This window comes from Neofelis nebulosa, chromosome 1 (genome assembly GCF_028018385.1).
Source record: "Neofelis nebulosa isolate mNeoNeb1 chromosome 1, mNeoNeb1.pri, whole genome shotgun sequence".
Classification (NCBI taxonomy): domain Eukaryota; kingdom Metazoa; phylum Chordata; class Mammalia; order Carnivora; family Felidae; genus Neofelis; species Neofelis nebulosa.
Window position 1 is genome coordinate 230,811,950 of NC_080782.1, and position 22,039 is coordinate 230,833,988.

Below are 22,039 nucleotides of genomic sequence, written 5' to 3' on the forward strand. Positions count from 1 at the left end.
TCTTCTTAGACTAGGCCATTCCCAGCTAAGTCTGGAGATATGCCAACTCTTTATCTCTTTTCCATGTTATTCATGTCCTTGGTGCCTCTTCTCTCCCTTCTACCTACCACCTCATCAAATAACAGAACTTGGCCATCTGACATGCTCTTTTTAAAAAGAGGGATTCTTGGTCTAAAATCTTAATGTTAGAGTAGGCAGTTAATTAGGTTTTAACAGGATGCCCAGAGGCCAGCAAGGGGGGTGTCATGGCTAGCTTTTGGGAAAGTTAGAAACCTGTCCTAGCAGCACTGCAAAAACAAAGCCATCAGAAGCCACATCAAACCAGACAGGCGCCAGACAAGGAAGGCTGGAAACTCTTTCCAAATTAGGGAGAAAATGCATAAAACCCTGCTCCCAAGAAATCCCGGCCCCAAGTAATAAATATTCCACTGCCTAGTTAACAAGTGTCGATAAAAGATAGAGACCCAAACCCTAGGCACAACCCTCCCTTGAGCTCACTCACTCTCACATCTCAAGAGTATACTCTCACTTTAAGAAACTTTCCCACTTGTGCCGCTTAATGGCAGTGTCTGGTCTGTCCTTGAATTCTTGTGATGAGACCAAGCGCCTCTGGTGACAACCCTCAGCTGGGCTGGGCAAAGGTCTCCCCAGTCCACCCAGCAACACTAGAACAGAGGCTCCGAAGACAGGGGAGAAGGGGTAATAAAACATGGAGTAGAATGCAGAGGTTAATTAGAATCACCTGGATGGGAAACAATATGAAATCTCAATAATATATATATATATATATATATATATATATATATATATATTTGTTCCATCCTCCATTTTTTAATATTTCAGTTAATGTAAGCAGAATATCCACTATTCATGATGGACAATTCTGAAATGTGTCTCCCACCTCCTTACGCAGGGGAAACACAACCCTAGTTGAAATGAAAAGCCCAAACATCACCATCACTCCTTAATGTGATGGCCCCAACTTATACTAGTCCAGATGTTTCCAGATAGGATGGTCTCAGAACCAACCAAGACATAACCTGTCTTGAGAGTGCTTGGCAATGTGTATCGAGAGCATTTAAAATGTTCACATTGTCTGACACAATAATTCCCCATCTCCTGAATGGCTACTCCTAAAACTGGTGTCATCCTTAACTCTTTTCTTTCCTTCAACTCATTTCTTATCTCTCTACAAATCCTAAGGCAGGAATGATGAAAGATGCACTTCTGTCTTTTGTCAGTCCTCCGGTGCTCTCCCAAAGGGCTGCTTATATAATAATTACCAGGTGAAGGACTGGATTGGCATTTGCAAGAATCCCACCATCTTTCCTTACCTCCCGTATTAACAGGCCCTTATAATATGTCTATGGATGACTGTGCTAGAGAATCTCCCTGCTTCTGCCACTGCTCACTGTCTCTCTATTGGTCACACAGCAGCCACAGTGATTCTTGTATATAAAACTAAATGAAATCTAGTTACTCCCTTAACATCCTACCATCTCTGGCATACTTAACCTGTGTGAGCTTGTCCTTGGCTTCTTCTCTGGATGCTCTGAACCCAGCTCCCACCATTCTCTGTCTCCTCCTTTCTGCCACACTCACAATGTCCTCCTTGCTGTTCATCAAACAGACCAAGCACAATTTCGCCTCAGGGCCTTTGCATATATCATTCCCTCAGCTCGGAAGGCTTTCCTTCAGGCATCCACAAGACTAACACCGCTTAATTCAGAACTGCCTTCAAATTCCACTTATCAGTAAAGCCTTTTGTGATCACTCCAGCCTCTATTACTCTCTTCCTGTTCACTCTTCTCTACTGTTTTGTCTTTCTCCATAGCCATTAGCACCACCTGACATTTGTATTTGCTTATTTCCTCTCTCTCCCCATTAGAATGTAAGCATACACAGCAGGAATTTTGTTTTGTTTTCTGCTACATGCTCAGGCCTAGAAGTGTCCCTGACACATAGTAGGACCTCACTAAATATTTATTAAATCAGTGAATTGGATTTGTGGATTTCTTTTGATTCCCATCACTTCGTTTGGTGTGCTTCTACAATCCATCTATCAGATTGCAAATTGGGGGCAGGTTAACATACAGAACTCTTCGCCGAATTTTGTCTAACAATAATAACTACGAGGGTGTGACTTTGTGGCTTTCTGACATTAAGAGTTGAAATTGATCCCAGAAATTCATAAAAATCACACTATGCAGCTTTTGGATTTCTCTTTTTCTTGCAAAACCTCCAACACGTGTTGTCATTGCCTTCAGTATCACTATGAAAGTCACTTTCTACAAAAAGGCTCCCTGATCCTGACTTCCCACTCCGAGATGCCCCAAAACATTATTTTCATGCTGTGTGTTCCGTAGTACTTCGTTTTCTCCCTGTGAAAGCATTTCCCACACTTATTTTTATTCATGTTTAACTGTAATTCTTTCTTATGGCTGGGGTATCAGTGTGATAAAGGCAGAAACCAAATCGCTCCTGTTCATCAGTATCTCTTTAGCAACAAATATGATGGAATTCAGGCTGCCTTTTTCTTTTTTTTTTTTTTTTTTTTTGGTATTTGAGTTTTTTTTTTCTTCAGTATATGCAATTTACTGTCAAATTGGTTTCCATACAACACCCAGTGCTCATCCCAAAAGGTGCCCTCCTCAGTACCCATCACCCACCCTCCCCTCCCTTCCACCCCCCATCAACCCTCAGTTTGTTCTCAGTTTTTAAGAGTCTCTTATGCTTTGGCTCTCTCCCACTCTAACCTCTTTTTTTTTCCTTCCCCTCCCCCATGGGTTTCTGTTACGTTTCTCAGGATCCACATAAGAGTGAAACCATATGGTATCTGTCTTTCTCTGTATGGCTTATTTCACTTAGCATCACACTCACCAGTTCCATCCACGTTGCTACAAAGGCAGGCCGCCTTTTTCAAATGGATTACAAACTGAATTAATTAATGACCAATTGGCTTCCACCTCTAGGAACAGCATGCAATGCACAACCTCCCAGTGTCCTTGCACAGTATCTCACACTGTGTTATTGATTACTGCAGCCTCCTTTGGGATGTAGAAATAAAAGCATGAGACCAAAATCTCTGTTACAAGACACACAGTAGTAGAAGGGAACAAAAGCTAACTCCTGCCTCATCCCTGCTGCAAGTATTTCTCGTTGCAGGAAAGTAACTCAGGAAATACCACAGGCCTCAGGGTAAACCATTCCAAGATCATTTTCAATGCAGCCCAAATACATTTTCCCTCAGAATAACATCTCCAAAGTATTTTCAAATCATTGATCAGTTTGCGTAGTGACTAATGTTGTGTTTCTCTATGTTCTCAAGGATATTTCAAAGCAAAGTTAAGGATGGGACGGAGAAAAAGGTCCAGAGAGTCAGATGCAACCACTAAAACCAATATAACAATCTTTGCATGCATTATTTTAGCTCAGGATCTAATAGAGATCACAGTAGAATTAAGTGAGAGTTTATTGAACTTATGCTATGGATTAACTATACACATTTACTACACTAACAAAAGCAAATGCCTGTGGGTGTTTATGCATATTCTTATTTACAGTTCTAATATTAACCCCCATCCTTCTCTCTAAGAAACTGGTGATACACTTGGCCAAACATGGCTAATGGCAATTTAAGTCATTTTGGATTCTCTGGGGGCTCTGAGTCTCTTGTTTTCATCTATGGTGTGACCTGATCTGCTTTGAAATATTTTCTTCCTTCCGAGCAATATAGGGAATTCTCCATATTGCTCCTGTGAAAGCAGTGTCTTCATCAATTTTATTTCTACTTTTCTAGCTTGTACTTCCTGTTTCTAATTGGCTAATGAATGGAGTAATTTAATGCCAAAACACTCAGTGTGCCTACCTGGGGAAGTTTTTCAGCTGAAGTAATGGTGAAAATTATGCGGGTCTTCTTGGCTTTTTGCCTAGAATAGAACAATTTTCAAATTGAATTCACTTGAAAAAAATGTTATCTGCACAGAAGTTATCGACTGCTACTGTACTTCCAATGATGTATGATCAAAAAGTCTCAGTGGCTGCAGTGGGCTTAGGCTCTCCTGTTTAACCATTTCATTCCCAACACACGTGGCTTCTGTATATTCACTAATGCTGACTAACCCTAAGCTTTATTCTCAATAGTATTAAGGAAGGTTTTAATGTGTTGAGCTATATGCAATTTATTTCAAGTTTTTGCTTACTTGGAGTCTTTAATTCACTCGAAATGTATTGAGTGTATACTATGTGCCAGGCACTAACTCCTGGAGATCCAAAGACCAATAAGAAAGAAATCACAGGCTAATGCAAGAGATGGATTGAAAACAATCAATTAAAACACAGGATGATAAGTGTTGTAAATGAGATCATTATAGGGCTTGGGGGATTTAATCCAGACTGGACAGTTCTCTAAAGAGTACTGCTTTTTTGTGTTGTTTTTACCATAGTAACCATTTTTTTGGCAGTTTTTTTTTAACTGAAGTATAATTAACATACAATGTTACATTAGTTTCAGGCACACAACACATTGTTGATTCAACAGTTCTAACCAGTTTAAAAATACAGTTCAGTAGCTTTAAGTACATTCACATGAATGAATGTTGTTTCAAGAAAAGGATAAGAGGCATTGTTTGATACCTTTTTTGGATATCCATGGAAGCACACACTTGGGTAATATGGACATATTTGCTCTGAGTGATGCTGTCTCCCTGACTCAGGTATTACACACTTATATCTACAAGCCGGGCTGATACCCCAGCAGCGCATTCAACACAAGTACCGATTCTTCACAGTTGGCGTCCACTCTGACCGGGACACTGTCCATTTTGATTAGTTGGTAACTTTGCATTAGTTGTGAAGTATTTTGCAAAACTCTAACCCGTAAGTATGATGGGACCATTGTTTTATTCATTTTACCCAGTGTAGGTAACCATTTATAACTAATGGCTCTATCTGTCTCCATCAGCCAACGTCTGCCACAAAGAAGTATCCCACTCAAAGCATTTTTAAGCTAACACAGTTTCAAAGAATGTTCGCAATACTTAGCACATTACCCATTTAGAGTCAATGTTGCATAAGGATTCCCTGTAAATACTACATCAGGCAGCTGGATATCAGAGAAATACCTTGAAGTTGGGTTTAGTCAACCTCCAGCCATAGAACTGATTTTCTTATCACTCTGGTTCAGGAATTTCTATTTGGCTATATTTCTGACAGGTCAGACATTTCCTACATGTCATTTAATTTAATTTAATTTATGATCCTTGCTCAATAATCATGACTCCAGGCTAATAGATGCTTTGAAAAGAATCACAGTGTAGCAAGTGGGCCTTTCAGATGTCTCAGAGCTGCTTTTCAGGTCTCAGGGCATTCTCCACTGTACACTCGGCCTTAATACTACCAGAAAAGGTGGGCAGAAGAGGAACCTCATTAAACATCTGGAGGCTATGAAGACATAAAACCACTGAGCCAGATGGGACCGTAACTTGCATTAACATTGCTCTTTTGAGTAAGGCCACGTGTGCCAATAGCGCCAGTGTAAATGTACACAGAGGCTTTTTAAACGGCCTTTGCCTCAGGTGCCAGGGAAAAGGTTCCTGGCAAGGGCAGCTTCTCTGACTCTCACTGCAGCATTTTTCTGACAAGAAAGTATTGTCAGAATCCAGACTGGGGGCATGTGCTGCTTGAAGGAGCAGAGATTAAGGGGCATGAAATGCAAGTGTGCACTTGTAACGAAATTGCCCTTACGTACCGCCTGGTTAGTACTCGTTGACTGCCATGGTATGCCTTTGTGATCAGTCTCAGCATAATGAAAAACAGCAGCAAACCTTAACTTTTCAGATGGTTTATATCAGGAGTAGATAGAAGTGCTTGCAAGGCTGAGGGGATAATGGAGAAGAATCCATGATGCAGAGAATAGCAATTGATGCTTATTCATGGATAAAGGAGGGGTTCGCTGGATGAGACATATATTAGCTGCAGGATTTCCTACACACAGGTCTTAGTGATTTAATGTCTCTGCCTAAATGTCAACATCAGACTGTGTTTCTGACTCTCCCATCTTCCTAAAAGATTGTATCATTTTCTTTGAGAAGTAAGATAGCTTTACTGTAGGTGGGAGACAAGAAAGGTACAACTTTTCTGGAATAGAATTTAAACACACACACACACACACACACACACACACACACACTCCATGAAACAGGGATTCCACTTCTAGGTATTTACGTTAAGGAAATTCTCATGTGTGTTGCAAAGATTTAATTATAAATTGTTCATTGCAACACTTTCTATTTTTTAAGAGAAAACCCAGATGTCTAGCAATAAGAAATTGGTTACATAAATCATCGGACTTCTATAAAATGGAATAGCATATAGTAAAAAAATACATGTAGAGAAAGTTTAAGGGCAGAGAAAATGTTTCCAATATATTAAAAGTACATACATCTACACAGTAGATGATAAAAATATACATAAAATGTGAACCGTGACTTTTGAGGATAGTGTTTTTGGTTACTTGTTTTATTCTTTTTGCTTAATGATATAAGGAAATGCATTGCTTTTATAATAAGAACTGTTTTTGTTTATAGAACAAAAGAGAAAAGTAATAACTACAAAAATAGGTACATGAGTCAGTTGTGAACATACATAATTAAAGACTGTTAGAGCTAAATACTTATCTATGTATGTGACTCGGACTTCATGTTAATATGTGGCATGGATTTCAATTTTAATTTTATTTGAGATCACTGTTTTTCTTAGGATGTGCACAGAAAAGAATTTGTCAGAGCCACACAAGAACGCTCTCCATTCAGAGGGTTCTTTATCATCATTTGTACTCATACCATATGGATAACTCAACATGTCCCAAACACACCCCTGCTTTTCCATCTTGCATGCTATTTCTTGCTGTTGGAATACATACCTTCTCTCATCCACCCTTGGAAACCCCACCCGTTCATCAAGACCCAGTTCAAACCCTACTCTGTGAGGTTTGCTCTAATTCTCCTCATTCAGGAATAGATTCTAATTTTCATCTTTGTAAACTTTGACATTTCACATTATGGGTTGTGTACATATCTTATACTCACTGATAGATTGTATGCTTATGGAGGAGAGAATCTTTACTCATCTTTGTGTGTTCTAAAAATGGGAGGTATTGACATAATAGTTACTTAAACATTCCCTCAATATATAAATGAATTAACCCTGTTTTCAGAATAGAGAGATACACATAAGTCTGATTGTTTGCTTGAAAGTCTGACCAATCTAGCATTGAAATGAATGTGAAACAAATATGAATAGCCAGATTCCTGGGTATTTTGTGATTTAAAAAATACTCCCATGTTTAATTAGCACTCACTTTTTGCAACAGATCCTAAAGTAATACAAAACTCAATGAGTATGTAAAAAAGACACTGCAAGGGAGATGCTCTGAAGTATTATAATAACCACAGTTTATACTCCTTTCCAGGAGAATCTTATCCCTAGAGACTCATGAAGGCAAGGGTGAAGAGTAAGGTAGCCAGAAATGACAATCTTCTGACACTTACTGCTGAGCCTTGTTTCCACTTCCCCAAGGTGATGTTGTTAAGATCCACACTGAGAGCTCCTGAAACGACATCTTGGGTTGAAAGCACTTTGCAAGCCATAAAGGGCAAGGCAAATGTTAGTCACCACTATTACCATTTAGAGAAATCTTTTGCAAAATGCTTGTGGCATGAACCTTCCCATTTGAGAAGGTGAGTCTTGGATGCCTGAGTTGGTGCTGCCTTGGTTGTTTTCCTTTGGTATTCAAGAACTTACTTTAAGGATCGGCCCTCTCTGAAAAATGACTTGCTTTGTAAATGTCAATGATTCAAAAACATTTCTAAGGGGGATTCTCATCACATACAAATCAGAGGCTCAGCCAGAATACTCTGATACTTGAAGCCAACACTCAAGTCCACTTCCACATTAAGACTTCTACTTTGACTTTACATTTCAAAGGGTACTTCCAAATGATGAGCTGACCCCTTTTACAAGGTCCTCACTTGCTTCTCAGAATGAAAGAGACTTTGATTAGAGCCTGCAGTTGGCAAACTTTTTAGTAGCTATGTTTGCATTTGTTCACACTATTGTTCATAGAATGGATTCAAGTGTGGTTCCATTTGTAGATAGTTCATAAATAGTTGATTCTAAGATTAGCCTTAATCCCTCTGGGAATGAGTTCTGTTTATGGTTCACAATGTGACTTCTTAGTTTGAAAAAGAGAAAAGAATAAGCAAATCCTCCATGACTTATAGAAAAACACTTTCTATTTTGTGAGATTTCAGGGAAAACTCTACAAGTGTGATTAAGCTTTCTGGTCCCAGCATGATGCCACAAAGGAGAAGGCAGAGGTGATAGAACTTGAAAACCCTCCAAAGTGTAAATCAGAGGAAAGAGAAGGGAGTGAGAGAGATTCCTGTAACTGTCAGAGTCTGCAGAAACACCAAAGAAGGTCAAAACATTTTGAAAACAAACAATCAAAAGCAAATTCAGTCATTTAGATATTCATTCAGCTTGTCCGGCTTGGGAAATGAATATAGAATATTGTGGCTATAAGATACTAATGCTCTGCCCTTTCACCCCTCTTCTGCCTCTTCCAGACATACTTACAATAAGTATGGACTCATTGCTTTGGAGTGTTCCTAGAAAACACGAAATCCTCCATGTTTGAAAAGGTGAAGCTGTCCAAACCTTTGACTACCACCCACTATTAAAAGGTCCTATGACCAGTGAAATCAGAGACTGACTAAATCCAGTCAGACAGATGAATCATGTCTCTCACTCAAGAGACAACCTAGAGTAGCTATGGCTGCTCCATAGTCTGCCTGTTTCAAAACTCACATCACTGACTTGCTGCCACTTAGGTTTATAGTACTAATTGACATCTTGCTAATCCTTCACACCATAGCTCTGTCCCAACTCAATCTTTTTGTTGTGTACCTCAAGTGGTTTTAAGTGAATAGTAGTGAAATCACAGTGAATTCCAGATAGGGTAACTGTATACCTTCCAAAAAATTTTGAGAGTTAAAAGCTTGATATTAATAATTTCTCCAGGGGGGGTGGGGCACCTGGGTGGCTCAGTCAGTTGAGCGTTCGACTTCGGCTCAGGTCATGATCTCACAGTTTGTGAGTTTGAGCCCTGCATCGGGCTCTGTGCTGGCAGCTCAGAGCCTGGAGCCTGCTTCAGATTCTGTATCTCCCTCTCTCTCTGCACCTCCCCTGCTCACTCTCTGTCTCTCTTTCTCTCTCAAAAATAGATAAAAATTTAAAAATTTTTTAAATAATTTCTCCAGGGAAACAGGCATTACACAAAAAAAGGTCCAAAAAAGTTCCCTTTTGTTTTTTTTTCTTTTGCTTTCTTTCTTCTTCCCCATGAAAGGAAAAAATATATGAGGCTTTAAAATGAATTAAAAAGATTGCTAGGTATCTTTGATGAAAAACTAGGTGTCTACGCACAGGTCAGCTGATTTTATGGGGTCCCCACAACTTTCAGTCTTTAACCTATTGTATATATCTTTAGGTTAGCAATGGAAATGATTCTTCTCCATAGTGATACAAATAAAAAGGTGAAAATAAAATTGGTTTCCTCCCCCCTGCTTTTATAAGCCAATTTTATAAGTGTTTATAAATTTGTTTCAGCATTATTTATTGCTGGTATACCTGTGTAAACTTTGAACTGACCTTTGAACTAGTTGTAATGTCTTACTAGGTCTCTCATTAATTAATAAATTAAACTTTTTGACATGAGTTTGACACGTGTTGACATTTATAGGATTTTACCTTTCAAGATATTCCTTAATATTCAACGTTTATTTCTTCTTTTCCTTTTTTTCTTAGATTACCCAGGAGCCAAAAACTCTCCATTTCACCAGAATAGTCCCTCTGTAGCTAAAGAGATCACTATCTTCTGAGGTCATTCATTCATTTCACTTAATATGTATTGAGCGTTCACTAATTTTCAGGCATTGATGCAATACTGTGTAGAGAGGCGATTGCAAGCAAACAAGGGTGGAAGCAGGGAGACCACAGTAGAGTCTATTGTATCAGTCCCAGTGGTAGATGAGGGAACATAAGCTAAGATTAATGTATGCTGACTGTAAATAGATGAACACCTTAAAGGAAGAGCTGATAGGATTTACTGATGGAATGGATGTGAAGTATAAAGGAAAGAGGGAACCCAAGGAAGTCCCTAGGCTTTGGCATGATTAATGGAGTAAGTGGTGGAGCCATTTTCTGGAAATTAGAAGGACTGGGGATGAGGGTTGAACTGAAACTCATTCCACCAATTGCTGAGAGTGTTGACAACTGATAGCTTGCAGCCAGCGATGTTCTCCCCATTGAAGACTGATCTTACCTGACCAAGGCTACACCTTCTTCTTTATCCAATGACCACTTGATATGGGGATAAGGCCTGACCTCATTTGCCCAGTTTGATGTAATTCTTAACAGGCATCCCAACTCTGGGGCTCCATCTGGAATAACCTGAGGCCTTTGTTATGATGGCAACTCCACTCTCAGCCTAATCCTGATTTCCCACTGGTGTAGATCCTAAGGATAATAAACTTTTTGCCTACAAATCTCCATCTCAGAGGCTGCTTCCCAGAAACCAACCTACAACAGGAAGCTAGAATTCAAAAACAGGAGTTCTGTCACACATCATCTTTCACACTCCTGTAAAAGGTTATCTAAAATAAAGATTTGATGGTGGGCCCTCACAGCCTATCCTCCTCTCACCCACAGCCCCAAAAAATCAGTGGCTCTCTATTGCCCATTGCCAGTTTCCTTCAAGACATCTCATAGTCTGGTTTCCATTCTTCTCTCACCACCTTACTGTAATCTCTCACTACAACCTATATTTTTAATTATACCTGTTCATTTTTCCTGAAAACTGTATGTTTTCACAACTCTGACCTATCAAAGTGCCTGATAACTGTTCATCTCATGTTTTTCTCTTAATGGTAAAACCATCCATACTATTTCCTAGTTCAAACCATACTCCAAAATCTATCAATCTTTCATGAACTCCAATTTTCCTTAAGAGAACACGTCTCCTTTTTCTGTTCCCATAGCACTTGGCGTTAACTTTGGTTGTTTACGTGTTTGTTATGCCAGTTATGAGTTTCCTGGATGCACAGAAGGTGTGTATCCAGCACCATGTCAAGAGCATAGGAAGATTAAGATCCCATCTTCTTCATTTTCACATGAACTCTCTTAAGTCAACCATCCTCTATCCTTATGTTTCTAATAGAAATAAAATGAATGTCTTTTGGTCTCGAATTGGTCCTTGGCCCTCACTTGCTTCATCTTTCCCTACTCTGGAGTAGGCAGAAGAATGCCAAAATGAACATCACACATGTTCTCCTCTCCTTTACCCTCACCTTGAAAGCCTAGCCCTAGCTCTGAGAAGCTCCGGTGGTTTTATGCCTTCTCTTGGCCTACCGTGGTCCATTTTTATTTCTCAGCAAAACCACACTTAACCCCAAACATTGCTAGCTGAAATGCAATTTTAAAACATAAGTATGTTGAAGAGGTGTATTTGAGTTTCATCTGCCTCTTTTCTCCCCAATCCTGTCATATCCCTGAGAATAGATACCCCTTTAGGGTCTTGTAAATGCTTGATTCCTTACCTCCTAATTTGGTAACACTTGCAAAAAGATGAAGCACTTGATGTCATGTTTCTCTGCACCTCCTTTTCCTCCTTTTCATTTATAGAGGATCCTCTCTGCCTTGACCCCTTAGCAGCACCTTGTGATACCATTTTTATTTGTATCTTTCAAAGAAACCTGGGGTAAATATAGAAGACTAAATATGTGGTCAACTCTGGGGCTCAAAAAATGCTTATTCATGAGAGGAGGGGTAGAAGTAAGGAAGGAATGAAGGAAGGGAGAAAAGAAAAAGTAATCTAATTCAGAAACTTATTACTGCTACCTCCCAGGCCTCCAGAAGGTTTAAGAATATTTGGGGTGCCTGAGTGGCTCAGTGGGTTAAGCATTCACCTCTTGGTTTAAGCTCAGGTCATGATCTCGAGGTTTCGTGAGTTTAAGCCCCACATCAGGCTCAGCTCTGGCAGCATGGAGCCTGCTTGGGATTCTTTCTCCCTCCCTCTCTCTGCCCCCCCCCACTTGCACTGTCTCTGTCTCTCTCAAAATAAATGAATAAACTTAAAAAAAAAAAAGAACATCCTATGAACACATAATAGAGTTGCTCAATAAGGGGGTAACATCAATATTCTGAGGAAAATGCCAAGGAACAAATATAACAAGTCAGTATTTTCAAATATTCATTGATACAACTGTAATATCAAGTCTTGTTTAAAAGTAGCCTCAGAAAAAAACTACTTTTTCTCAGCAAGATTTATTTTAAGGTTATCAGGTTACTTTAGACTTTCTTAAAAATTCTGAATCCATGAAAGTTTGATTGTAATGGTAGAATTTATGCTCTTCCTTTGCAAAGACTTAAGTCGATTGAACTTAAGGTTAAATGGAAAATTAGTTCCTCAGAATTTTCTTACCCTTTAACAATATACAATGTTTCCATGCCCTTTTGATGAAAAGTCAGTGGCATAAAATATTAAGGGAACAAAATACCTAATAAAGCTCATTAAAATTTAAAATCCACTAGGTCAGAACTTATGATAATTTTGACACTGGCTAGGTTCATATTTTCTTTCCATTCCCTATGATAAAGTATTTTGAACCTGTCATATGTTGAAATATATATGCAAGGGAAATCGTTCACTCATTAAGGGAAGAAACTTGTGAAGTATTTTGGCAGCAACTCTTCACTGGCAAACAGTATTATAATTATTTTTAAATCCACTCATTCAATGGATAAAGTTGCATGGGACCCTTTATACTGTTTTATGTGACTAATTTAGATTCGGAGCAGTGTGGTAGAGTAGAAAGGCACCCATAAGTGCTATCTGTGTGATATTACACAACAGGTCTCACTTTGGGTGTACCTGCCCTCCCTACTACCTGGGTTTGCTATGAGGAGCAGAAGACTTGCTGTCTGCGAAGGTTGCCCCCTCCACCCTCACCAGACCCACTAGTTCTGGAAAAGAAGGGACCGAGCTTATTGAGCTTGTTATTTTCAACATCTGCCACATAGTAAGTAAGCACTAAACATGTGAGCCATTATTACGTAATAATATGCCATAGACCCACATTTTCTTTTGGAATAGCCTTCATTGTTTTTTTTTTCTATATTTCACTCCTGCATTCTTCCTCTGCCTCCCTACCCCAGTCTGAATGTATCTTGTGCTCAGCACAGTTCTGGGGCCAGAACATGAATCAGTTGCTTACTGTGGGCAAAGGACCTCATTGCTAGCTGGTGTCTGTGAATAACCTTACGAAATATTTCTTTTTATAAAAGTATTTCTCTCTCTAATGCAATTTAAAGAAATAAAGGTTTTTACAGGGATCCCCCTCCCCCATGACCACGGCCAGATATGGGGATCACTACACAACCAGATCCACGACCGCGTGAACAGAGTATCTACACGACCCCCTGCTGTCCAGCCCTCAATAGTCTCCTTAGAAACCACCATTACTGCAGTGAGTAAGGGTAGCAGGGGAGCAGAGCTGGGCAGTGAGTCATGTCAGGAAATGGCCTACTCCCTGGTTCATCTCGACCTACTCTCACCTGTGTCTGCACAGAAGGTTCACTCACCTCACCTCTCCGTGCTCACCGTGTTTCCCTGATGCTTACTGAGGCCCCAGCGTAATTCCAGACACTGTACAGATCAAGAAAGCCTGCTTCTTTGAAGAGATGCTCAAAGATTGAGCTTTCATCCATCTGATTTCCCTTATTTTCAAGGTAATAGCCATGACAGACTTCAGGCTGAGGACCATTTTCTGACAGGCCCTCACACTTCTTTGTTCTCCAAATACTCTGCCTACAGTGGGCAAATGGGTAGTTCAAACACACACTTAAAAAACATGATCACATGTAGTCAAATGTCCTTGCTTTGGAGGGGAAGGGGATCCAGGGTCATGTCTTCCCATTTTTCAACCCAGAGTTGACTCTGTTACAAGGAGGAGGCTGAGGAGGAAGAAAAATGAGGACTTAAAGACAGCTCTGGACACTATGGAGAATCAATAAATATTGACAGGCAAGGGAGCAGAGGAAGTGAGAGAGGTTTTGCCAACCTCAACTAATACCTGCTTAATAATACTACACTTAATAATACTGCAATTTGCCGCCAGCCTGGCAACTCTGGCCTTCCACTCCCCAGAAGAATCTCAAAGGCCCCTCCCGGCAGCACTGGAAGAAACAGGTTTCTGGGAGAAGATAAAGTAGATGGAGAGTCAAAGCACTAGAGATTTTCTACCAATAAAACATGCTTCTATTGTCCTTAGTTGTGGACTTGTGTTAGAAACATAACAACCTTGCCTGGCTCTTTGAGGCTGTGGTCATACATTCCCTAGACCATGCTAGTGTATGCAAAACACATTGACCAGAGGGATCCTATCATTTTTGGTCTGTTTCACAGGTCTTTGCAAGATGTTTATGCCAGAACTAGAAGAATCCAAAGAAACAGGACTTAGAAATTGCTAGCTGGTTTCAGGGAGGATTAACAGATCACAGGGCTTAGGTGAGGTTGTCCATGTGTCCTGTTAAATTGTCTAGCAGATTTTTTCATATTTTTTTTTTAATTTTTTTTTCAACGTTTTTTATTTATTTTTGGGACAGAGAGAGACAGAGCATGAACAGGGGAGGGGCAGAGAGAGAGGGAGACACAGAATCGGAAACAGGCTCCAGGCTCCGAGCCATCAGCCCAGAGCCTGACGCGGGGCTCGAACTCACGGACCGCGAGATCGTGACCTGGCTGAAGTCGGACGCTTAACCGACTGCGCCACCCAGGCGCCCCTTTTTTTTTTTTTAATTTTTTTTTTCAACGTTTTTTATTTATTTTTGGGACAGAGAGAGACAGAGCATGAACAGGAGAGGGGCAGAGAGAGAGGGAGACACAGAATCGGAAACAGTGATTTTTTCATATTTTGAGGAAGAGATTGGAGAAAGATAAATCAGAACGTAATAACCTTGTGCTGAGTTATCTCCTTGAGGTTACTTTTATATTGCCCAAGGCAAGTTTCAAAATCCCCTGTTTGTGTGTGGCTAGAATAGGATTCATACCTGAATCTCAAGACACATCCTATTTTGTCCTTTTACCTGTGACTCCAAAGCATATCAAAACTTCTCTCCAGATACTGTGAAAATTCTCTATTGCAAGTTTAATTTTTTTCCTACTATATAAACATCATTCTACCTGGTGTATCAGCAAATCAATGACCCAAATATTAATTGGGCTTATCCCAGTTGTGTGTAAATCACAGGGCTAACTAAGCTCTGTGAGGAAAGAAACGAGTTCTGTAAGACAGGCTCTTCTCCCAGGCAGATGGTCACAAGCTAATAATAATAGGTACCATTCATCGTAGTCTGCTGTGAACCAGACATTTCACATTCATTATCTAATTCAATCCTCACAGGAATGTGTGTGTGTGTGTGTGTGTGTGTGTGTGTGTGTGAGATTTATGCTATTTTATTGGATTGAAAAATCATAGGCAATGCTTCTGATCTTGCTGAAATATATTCATGCAGCATGAATCCCATATTTAAAAATTAGAATAAGTACAAATTACAATGTGAGTAAAAATGTGGGTAGCTTGCAGTATTACAGGGCCAATTCCTTCTTTTTGGCAACTGTAGAAACTGAGACTCAGAAAACAAGTAAAATACAAGAATCTCAATTGAGGGGCACCTGGGTGGCTCAGTTGGTTAGGACTTCCTTGAGTCTAAATGTGAGTGTTTCCTTTATCCTTCATTTCTGCCTAGTTCTTCTTTGGCACACAACATAAATTCTTGGGAAGTTAAATACAAATAGACAATTTAACATTATATCAAGTCAATCAAGGACATGCTACATGTAAGACAGCAGAAAATGAATTCCCGGATGTGTAGATCAGATGAGGCACTCTCTTTTGAGAGGGGGCCTAGTAAAATTGAATTGGGGCCTTGAAGGAGGGGTGAATTTGGATACCTGGAAAGCAATGGTGGAGGCCAATATTTTTCAAGTTTCCCTTCCTGTTCTTTCTTTCTTTCTTTCTTTCTTTCTTTCTTTCTTTCTTTCTTTCTTTCAGAGAGCTAGAGAGCAAGTGGGAGAGGGGCAGAGGGAGAGAAGGAGACAGAAACCCAAGCAGACTCCATACTGTCAGTGCAGAGCCTGATGTGGGGCTCAAACTCACCAACCATGAGATCGTGACCTGAGCCAAAGTCAGACACTGAGTGAACCACCCAGGTACCCCATCTTTCTGTTCTTTTTTAAAAAATTAATATAATATTTGATGTCTGTTATGCATAACAAGGTATCTGTGAGTGGAATGAGATGTCTGGGATTTGCTTATAATACTCAATCAAGCACAAACAAATCAATCAATAAGCTGGGAGATAGATAAAAAAAATGTTGGCAAAATGTTATTAAAGATTGAAGTCACGCACTGGATAACTGGGAGATCATTGCTCTAGCCTCTCTTCCTCTGTGAATGTTTGAAAAGTTTCACAGGAGAACCTTCACCATAAAAGAGTAATGGCTGTACTATGTGTGCAACCAAGGAAGCCCATCTTTGTTTTTAATGTTTATTTGAGACAGAGAGAGTGAGAGAAGGAGAGAGGGAGCGGGGGAGAGGCACAGAGAGAATCCCAAGCAGGCTCCATGCTGTCAGCGCAGAGCCCAACACAGGGCTCAATCTCACGAAACATGCCAGATCATGACCTGAGCCAAAATCAAGAGTCGGATGCTTAACCATCCAGATGCTTAAAGCCCATCTTTAAGGATCTGTGATAACAAACCCACCCTGAACTCTTTCAACAGGTCAATCCTTTTAAAATGATAACCACCAGCCACAAGAAAACAGAAGCATCCTTATGAAACAATGTAAAGTTTAACTACAGCATGGTGATTTGAATGAAGTAAACCTGAGAAGGAAGACAGAATTCCAATATTAAAAGACTGATTGCTTTGCTCAAAAGCATAATTCTTGATTTCAAGGCTGGGGCAGATGATATTGACTGATACATAAGTCTCAATTATTCCCCTATTTACCCGGCCCTCCTCTTCTGGTGCTGTACTTCTTCTACGTCAAGGGAGTTGCTTACCCTGTTCCACCATCTCATTTGAGAACATAATCTTTATTTCAGGTTTAAGAACATTATTTTTATGTCAATTCATAATGAAGCATTTCATGGTGTTAGGATCATTCCTATTTTTCCTGCTTACTTTATTCCTCTTTAATTGGAAGTTTCAAATGGTTTACCCTTTTGTTAGTGTCTTGGCTAGACCCATATGTCATCAGACATTTCTTTTGCCTCTCCTGGAACTGGGCTGCCAAAGGGACTTGTATCAAAATTGGCCTGTGTGGAAAATTTTTCAGTTAGTTCATTATCCCAAGATTTTACAGGGCAGAATCTGTGAAAATCCATGGGCCAAATAGTATCAGCTCACCTGTGTAGCAAGGGGGGTTATTAAATTCATTGATAAACATACACTTGGGTGAAAAGAATGCTCTAGAGCTTTAGGATTTAACAACAGTTCATCATTCTGACATGAGATCATGCGCCCAAATGCTACAACTCAGTTTAGGAACAGCAACTCATTTTGCCTAATTCATTCTGTGAACTATGAAGTTAATTAGTTGGGTTTATTTAGCTGTAAAAGAACAGAATCTCTCCCCAGTTACCTCAAGGGACAGGGCATCTATATAAGGGATGCATGTGATTTGCAATTGAAACTAAAATGGTACCAGGCCTGGGCCTGGCCTCTCCCTCATGCCATTTCAGCTTCTCTCTGTGCATTTGCTTACTCCACATGCCTCTCTGCCAAAAAGCTTTTTCTGGCCATGTTGTCAGCATCAAGATACAAAATTAGTAATACTAATCCTCATTGAGCATATTCCCTGTGTCAGGCACTAAGAATTAAACATGCATTGACTTATTTGATCCTCACCAGAACTGCGACTAAGCTTTGACTTGTACTGAATTGGTCTTACAGTAATCCAGACTCGACCGTGTAGCATATTTTCATTGTTCATTTCACTAGTAACTAGCTCAGTCTCTCCATTTCCTAGTACAGATTATAGGAAGCAAAGATGTGATTTTACCAGCTCATTTTTTGAGCCACGCTACAACAAAGTCAACCCATAGACAGCTTTCCTTCTACCAGCTGCACTGCTCAGAACCATTCAGCTGTGAATGGTGGGTGGGGCTGCTTTGTTCAGAATATGGAAGCAAAGCCAGGGCTGCTGTGAGTGATGCAGCTTCTTTCTGAGGAGCTGTAGAAAGGACAGATCAGTGTCATCTCTAGGTTCAGGAGAAGAATCAGAATTACACATGTCTAGGAAAGTTACCTATGACCTGAGAAGCCTTCTCTTGCTATTTGTGTTGGGACCTATTCACATCAAGGCCAAGAGATGCACACATGTGATAACTAAACAGCCCTCAGAATGTCTACGGTAGGGCTGTCCATTATGTAGGTACAGCAAGGAGTCACAAGCTTTAGGTTGGGAGACCATGAAAGATTGACCTCTCCTAAAAGGTGCCTCCTGCTGGCCATCACTAGGTCTTACATCTACCATTAAAAGAGTTCCTTTGGTTAATGCAGGAAGTAGGAAGGCTCCTGTTTTCCTCTGCTTTCACCACTCTGCCCTTCCCACTCTGCTTTGCAGCAGCACCAAATTCTCTTCACCACCACCCCCCCCCCCCCCCATGCACTGTGTGCTCCCTTTCCTTCAGAGAGAACCACTCTTCCTTCTTGGGCCCCTCCTACGCTTGACTAATGGACCACTTTTCAGGTCTCAGAAGACATTGTCTTTGGGAAGCCCTCTTACATCTATAAATCTGGGTCCACTACACTAGCCAGTGTCCCTTATCAAAGCTCTTATAATACTGCCTGTATTTCAAGTATCATGGCCACTTCTAACTCCAGATCTGTGAGGTCAGGGGTTGTATCTTCCTTTACTATATACCCAAACTTAATACAGTGCCTGGTACTTGTTACATGCCAATAGATATTTGTTTAAATGAATCAAATTAAAATAAAATTGTGCTATTTGCAAGCAGCAATGCATTGATTGTTATTAATCCTCTGACCCAATTTACTCCATTGATTCCTTAGAAGGGCCTTAAGTTGTGGTTCCATAGGTTGAATGCATTTGGATTGTTTAGAGAGAAGAATACTACCTGGAAAAGTTAAAAACAGGGAAGATAAATTCTACGATCTGATACCCTGGGTTTATAAAATGTGAAGAAGGAAGGCACCTAAAGGTGAAGGTTGCTACCAAACAGTTCTGCCTACATCTAAATTCCAATTAGTTCCAATTCTCACAGGCTCATTCCAGACCTAGTATGACTACAGTAGGAAGCCCCTATTGGTCTGCTGGCTCTGCTGGTGAAAGATACCACATGCAGGAGACTAGATAGGGGCACAGAACCAAGACTTGGACTCAGTCTATGTGAAAAGCCTATAAAAAATGAGCCTGGTGGGCGGACTCCCATTGCTATATTCAAATAGATGATTAACCTGCAGAAGTAAGGCACTAACTTCATGGGGAACAGCTAGCTCTTAGGGACATTTTCTCCTGTTCTTTATCCAGGAAATGTTCATTTACTAACAATTAAGACAGTAGAGAATATTCTTCCCAGGACAATATATGGGAACAATACCTCAAAGAGAGTCAGTTCTTCAGGAGTCACAGCACATTTTGAAACACAGAGAAATATTTGGTGAAGCCTAACTATTCCTTTGTCTTAAACTCAGTTTCATATCCATATTTTACAAAGATTTTCTATGAGTTATATAAGTGGTAGCTTAACTCTTAAAGTTTGACATATATTGATGATTTAATCTTTGTCTTAACAAAAGACTACTTTCATTTGTACAATCTCACAAGTAGTTTGTGAAATCATATTTGAAGATGTACAATTTAGTAACCAGTAATGACAGATTTGGTGCTATGCCGTTATTCCTTTTTAAAAGACATTTATGGATAATGTTCTTGAAGAATGTGAGCAGGGGAGGGGAATACATGTGGAAAGGGACCAAAAGGGGTATAAGTGGAGGAAGAAATGATAAGGAAGAGGTAAAGTTAACTGGCTTACCTCTCTCCTCCCCAAGAAAGATAGTTTCCATCCTAGTTTTCATATCTATTCATATCTATTTCATATCTATTCATATCTCTCAGAGAGAGTCTCTGTCTATAATTCTACAAATTTAAATTTTGAGCATTGAGAACAGGAGTATAACTAGATTCCAAAAAATATATTCAGCAGTTAAACATGGAAATGGGGATAAATGTAGTTCAAGAACTCCTTCACCAACTGACTCCCCCCAAAAACATAATTTTGTCTTTTTTAATTCATTTTATTAATGGACTGGAGAAGAAAAATAACTGTAAACACAGAGAACAGGATTTTCATCACATAGGTGTTTTAGAATGTTGCAGAAGTAATTTGAAAAAAATAGGTGAGAGAAAGACAAATCAATAAAGAAAACTCTTTTCGCTTGGGAAAAGTCTTTTTGGAAAATAGAGTTGAAATCCCGGTACTAGGGGATAGCTTTGCAGGTATTAGGGGAGGGTGTCTTTTGAATTTACATTTTGGCAAGCCTGACTGGAGCCCCTAAGGTCTGGAATTCAGACTTTTGTTGGTGCTGTCTCTTGCTTGTAAAAGGTATTTAGAGAAAGTACCATTAACATTCCCTGAACCATGTTCACCCAGAAACAAGTAATTGAAGGGATTCAGAGCACTCCACCTTCTCCTCTTTAGTGCTAGCAGGCAAGTTTCTGAATAGGAGGGAGGAAAGAGTCTGACTTCAATAATGAATTCCGAGAATAGCTGAACAGCGTGGGTCTGCTGACAGCTCCCCCACTCCGTGCTAGACTGCTTCTGAAAAGGACAAGGGGAGAAAAGTGGAAATACAGTTGTCTATGCCACCGAGAGTGTACAATTGGATCCAGCTCATAGAGAACTGCCTTCTACCTCAGAGGATATTATTATGCAACCTCTACTTTATTGGAGAAAGTAATCGTGGATAAAGATGGATGTTAGCCATCTGCTTTCAGGAGCCGAGTTGTGCCATTGCTGTTGAGTCACCTGGGAGAGTAAGGCCTGAGGAGGATATTGGGCAGAGACAATAAAAGGGAAAGAGTATTTCCTTTCATCTGGAAGTTATCTTTTATCTAAAGTTGTCACCTTTTACCCGCTGTTTTTCCTACAGAAATCAAGAACATCTTGTATTGGGGTCAGACAAATTTGGGTTGTTATTTAAGTCCCACAATTTACAGGTTGTATGACTGTGGGCAAATTACTTAACCTCTTAGTGACTAAGTTTAAAATAGAGATACTACTATTATCTGCTTTGCAGGCTGTTGTGAAAATTAAATGAGATAATATCTGTGATATCAATAGCCCTTTTGGTGGCTTTTCCTCTGCCCTGCCGAAGCATTAGCACCACCACTGCATTAGCTGCTGCTCTGTGCCCCAGTGCCCTTCTTTCTTTCTTTCTTTTTTTTTTTTTTGGTTAATGTTTATTTATTTTTGAGAGAAAGAGAGAGAGACAGAGTGCGAATGGGGGAGGGCAGAGAGAGAGAGGGAGACATAATCCAAAGTAGATTCCAGGCTCTGAGTTGTCAAAACAGAACCTGATGCAGGGCTTGAACTCTCAAACTGTGAGATCATGACGTGAACCAAAGTCGGATGCTTAACCCACTGAGCCACGCAGGTGCCACCTGAGTGCCCTTCTTTTTGTGCTTATGGGCAGGGAAGAAGGAATGGAAACACCAGACGCGATGTCAGTGCCAGAATAGTATACTCGATGAGTATTTGTCTATAGTAAAAATGAAAACAGACAGTGAATTATGGAAAAAGTATAAACATTGATGCTGTTTACAATGGCCAAAAAACGAACAGAGACTAAGACAAAAGAAAACCTGGGAAATATTGGCTAGGAGCCGTGAAA

General features: G+C 40.0%; 1 long non-coding RNA gene across 1 annotated transcript in view; it reads right to left on the minus strand.

Annotated features, from left to right (window-relative positions):
* Window positions 1–22,039, minus strand: part of LOC131487236 (uncharacterized) — a 141,019-nt gene that overhangs the window by 104,609 nt on the left and 14,371 nt on the right. The window lies entirely within an intron of this gene.